The sequence below is a fragment of the Microtus ochrogaster genome, chromosome 6 (assembly GCF_000317375.1).
Source record: "Microtus ochrogaster isolate Prairie Vole_2 chromosome 6, MicOch1.0, whole genome shotgun sequence".
Taxonomy (NCBI): Eukaryota; Metazoa; Chordata; class Mammalia; order Rodentia; family Cricetidae; genus Microtus; species Microtus ochrogaster.
In genome coordinates this window covers 58,110,195-58,114,780 of record NC_022013.1, presented here as the reverse complement: position 1 = coordinate 58,114,780, position 4,586 = coordinate 58,110,195, and positions in this window count along the sequence as shown.

The window sequence follows — 4,586 nt, the reverse complement described above, 5'->3', positions numbered from 1 at the left end:
GGGAAGGACCCGCCAGCTCTGCGCGCACCCGTCCCGGGGCGCCGGCCCCGCCCCGGACACGAACGGGGCCGAGAACTCGGCGGAAGTGCCCGAAGGGCCCGTGGAGCACGGCGCCCCTCTGCCGGGAAGGAGGGCCGGCGGCCGGCACGGGGGCGCCAGGTTGCCGCGGGAAGGGGGGCCAGCCTTCCGCGCACGTCGCCGCCACCACCCGCGTGACGGAGGAGCCGCTGGCACAGGACTGCGTGGAGTAGACCATGCGGGCACACCCCTTCTCGAGCCGAAGCTCGGGCCGCACGTGAGGAGCGGCGGGGTTGCTCCGAAGGCACCGAGTTCCCGTGGTGCGGGATCGGTTGCCCGTTCGGATTATGATCGAAAAGAAAAATGTAGCCGCACCGCCTTTCTTACTCACCCACCCACCCCATCTCCCGCTCCCGGGTCCTGGATCTAGCCCGCGGGGTGGGACACGGAGGTGCACGCGTTCTTGGGGGGCACTAGCGAAAGCCACGTTTCGGCCCCCGGGCGCTGGGGTGGCTGTGATCTGCGGGCAAGTGAATTCCTCGGCCCTAAGATAAGGAGCGGCGGGAGCCGGCAGAACTGAAGTCAGCGGACTATAAATAAGATTCTCAATCCACCTTTGGCTCAGCGGGGTGACCTCGTTTACCCTCCCGAGTCCCAGTCCCTCCTTTTAGAAAATGCAAATAGCTGTCACTATCTCTTTTTTTCCTTTGCCTCCCATTCTTCGTACAAAATGCCATTGAAAGTACAAGAGCTAGTTCCAGGACAGCTAGGGTTGTTACACAGAGAAACCCTGTCTCAAAAAACAAAAAACAACAACAAAAAAAAAAAAAAAAAAAAAAAAAAAAAAAAGAAAATAAAAGGTATTAGGTAACCTGTTTGTGAAGAAGAAAAGATTTCTTTTAAACCAGCCATTAAATACCGAACTTCTTCGGTAAGTATTTCAACAAATACAGTATTTCAACAAATAGTGTTTGGTTAATTCATTTTTCTGAAAGTATTTTAAATCTCTTGGAAAATCGTTTAAAATGGAAGAGAGAGCGTCTGGTGGTGGCAGTGCACGCCTTTAATCCCAGAACTCTGGAGGCAGAGGCAGATGGATCTCTCTGAGTTTTGAGTTCGAGGCCAGCCTGGTCTACAAGAGCAGGACAGGCTCCAAAGCTACAGAGAAACCCTGTCTCAACAACAAAATAGAAGAAAGAAGAGAATGTACTGGGGCACTGATACCTGTGTATTTACACACATTCTGGCATGATGAATGAAAAAAAACTTGGACTCCAAAATATTCCCTCATTCAACTGAAAATATTTAAATTCCCTTATATTCTAGTTTAAACTGGGGGGGGGGGTGTTCTCCTTTATCTACTTTCACCTCCAGAACCGTCAGAGCTCCGAGATACTCAATTACATTTCAGTTATGTTCTCTCATCTTTTGAACTCTTGGGCTCTCTCGGCTCTGAGTCATTGCAGTCTTCTCGCTGTATTGTATTGTGATAGCAGAGGTTTCTTACATTCAGCAAAGATTGTTACTTTCCTCTTTAGTTTCAACGAAAAGAGTGAACCTTTTGTTGCAGACTCATTGGCCAAAAGTCCTATGCCTGTCTGTTCTGTGACAGAGAAACCCATGGCAAGTGGACCTAGTATGACCTCTGCAGCCTAATTTGATTTGGGGGCTAGAAATCAGGCTATAAAGAAGGCAGTTGGAGCTTTAGGATATCAAATCTGAAGTGTAGGAATTGGTTTTGCCTGACTTGAGTTACATGCTGCTGAAATAATAGCAAAATGGAAACAACAGATTTTAATTCATATCTTTGCTTCTCTACAAAAAGATCCCTTTCAGATATTTGGGGCTGTAACTTATTATTCTCATGCTCTTCTTAAATCAACTCACCTAGTACGCAGGCTTAAATCGGTAGCATATCACAGCCCATCACCTGCCTACAGACAAGTGAGCTGAGCCAGGACACGGTTTGCCTTTTGGCTCTTGGCATGTATAAGCATGCCAACCTGTTTCTCCGGTTTGCCTGCCCACTAAATGAACAGAGAGCCAAGAGCCCAAGGAGACATCTGGACACGTACAGTCTGGCCCCCAAAGTCAAAGGCAACACTTCAAGGTCCAATTTAACATTCTGTAATGCAGTAGAATCCCTTTAAGTAGGTTAATAGAAGGGACTAGAAGTAGTCCTTTTCCTCTGGGCAGTTAGTTTTATCATAGGCCCTGAGAGTGGCCCTTGTTGCCTGAGCGAATCAGGAAGCATTTCCTCCCAATAGGTCATGGCTCCTCCACCACACGTTTTGTTTTGTTTTTTTGAGAGACCAAGTTTTTCTGTACAATAAATAGCCCCGCTGTCCTGGAACTTGCTCTGTAGACCAAGCTGGCCTTGAACTCCAGAGATCCAACTGCCTCTGCTTCCCAAATGCTGGAATTAAAGACGGGAACCACCACATCCAGCTTCAGAACACTTTTTCTAATTGCCTATCTTATATTAATACCCTAGATTTTGTTTTCTTTATATTACTTTTTATTATCTGAAATTAGCTTATGGCCTGAGCCCCTCAGCCCTGTAGGGTGTAAACTCCAAGAGAAGAAAGATGTGTAGATGTGTTCTCCCCTCCCCTCAGATCTCAGTGCCTGGTATGCAGTACTCCGTGTTTGTTAAATGCTGTGCCTGGTGTTAAATGACTGAGATAGATAAGCATGGATTTCCTCCGGACACTTCTGAGACTCAACACGAAGACCCTATCAGAGTTAGGAAGTAGCATGACTACAGGAAAAAGGTGAGGATTGGCCAGGGAAACTGTGGATTACATCATCCTTAGTGAAATAGGGACTTCTGCCTTCAGGGATCCAAGTTCAATAGATTAATCCAAGTTAATCCGTCCAAAGTCATTTTCCTGTTGTAAAGATTTTACGAGGCAAAAGGCAGCCGTAAGTCATTGTGGGTATGGAGATAAGAGCTCAGTAAAGACTAGTGGAGGGATGCCCTTGGTAGGTGACACTTAAGTTTGTTACAAACCCAGTATTAAATGGATAAACGTGTTATATCCTGGGAAGTAGAGGGAACATATGCAATTTTCAGCCTGGACACTACCATATCATTTTATTAATGATAATCTATCTTGGTTTACATACAGTATTTTATTTCTCTATTTTTCCTTCTAACCTTTTTTTTTCTTTCTTTTCTCCATGTTAATTTTGCTTTACTTCGAAGCACTTGTTTTCTATGACTGAAAGGCGTTTCCTGAGCTGTCTGTTGTAGAATAACACCACTTGGTCCCATGTAGTTGGTGGTCTCTGTTCCTCCCCACCTTAGAACCAAAGGCAAAGGGAATCACAGAACTTCTGTGGAGTATCTCTCTTCCCTGATTATGTGTGGAGCTCTGACCCTGGTCCTTGTCTAAGAACTGACCCACAGCCCTTTTATGTATGTATATGTGTATGTATGTTTGTTTGTTTACTTGTTGTTCTTGGGTCTGGTACATGTCTGGCATAGCTTGCAAGAAGAAACTTCCAAAATTGGTCCTCTCCTACTATGTAGGTTTCAGGCATTGAGCCCAGGCTGTCAAACTTGGCAATAGGTGCCTCTACCTTCCGAGCCATTTATTTAGTTTTTAGACAAGGTCTCATATATTTCAAGCTGGCCTGGAAGTCACTGGCAGAAGATGACCTTGAACTTCTGACCTCCTGTTCCCACCTGAGAACTGGGAGTACAGGCTTGTGCCACATCACCAGGTTTCTGCAGTGCTGGGACTATAACCCAGAGCTGCCTGCATGCCAACCAAGCACTCGGCCTGCTAGACTACATCTCTAACCTTGGCCCTGTTGTATTCAAATCCTGCACCATCAGCCTGCCGAGACTGCAGGTTTTCTCTGTCTGTTGTCAGGATTCACCCCAGTCCTAGAATCCAGACTGGCCATGCTATGTGTCCTAGCTCTTCTGTATTCTGTGTTCCTGACTGTTCTACCCGGTGTGTAATCAGTTCTTTCCCCCATTTCCTCGGGCTGGGCATCCTGGTGCCAGCTGTTCTCCTAGATACCACCTGTTGTTTGCTCTTCTCTGGTTATCAGGTGCCGCCTACGAAAGGAACTGGAGCTGCAATTCCTCCCATCCCTGCTCCCACTCGGTCCAGCACAAACCGTGTCCTTCCCCATCACGCTGTATAGCTCGCCGCCCCATCTTCCCCACATCAAGGGCAGTAAGTTAACAACTATTACACTAGAGTTTTCAGCAAGAAAAATATATACTATATATGTATATATAGCATAAAATGTTATATAGAGAAAATACAATTGAATATATACTGGATATACTATAAATAACTTTTGCCATGTAAAAAATATCCTGACTTGCAGTTGGGCAATGCTGCTTTTGTTTTGTTTTTTTCAGTACTGAAGGTAGTCCTTGTTTATGCTAAGCGTGTGTTCTACCATTGAGCTACATAGCACCAGGCCCTTATCCTTGGTTTCTAGCACGCTGCTTGGCATATCTGTAGGAAATATTTATTAAGCCGTAACTGTATGATGGTTTAGGCATCGTATATGCTCCTGGCACAACTTTCATTGATGGCACT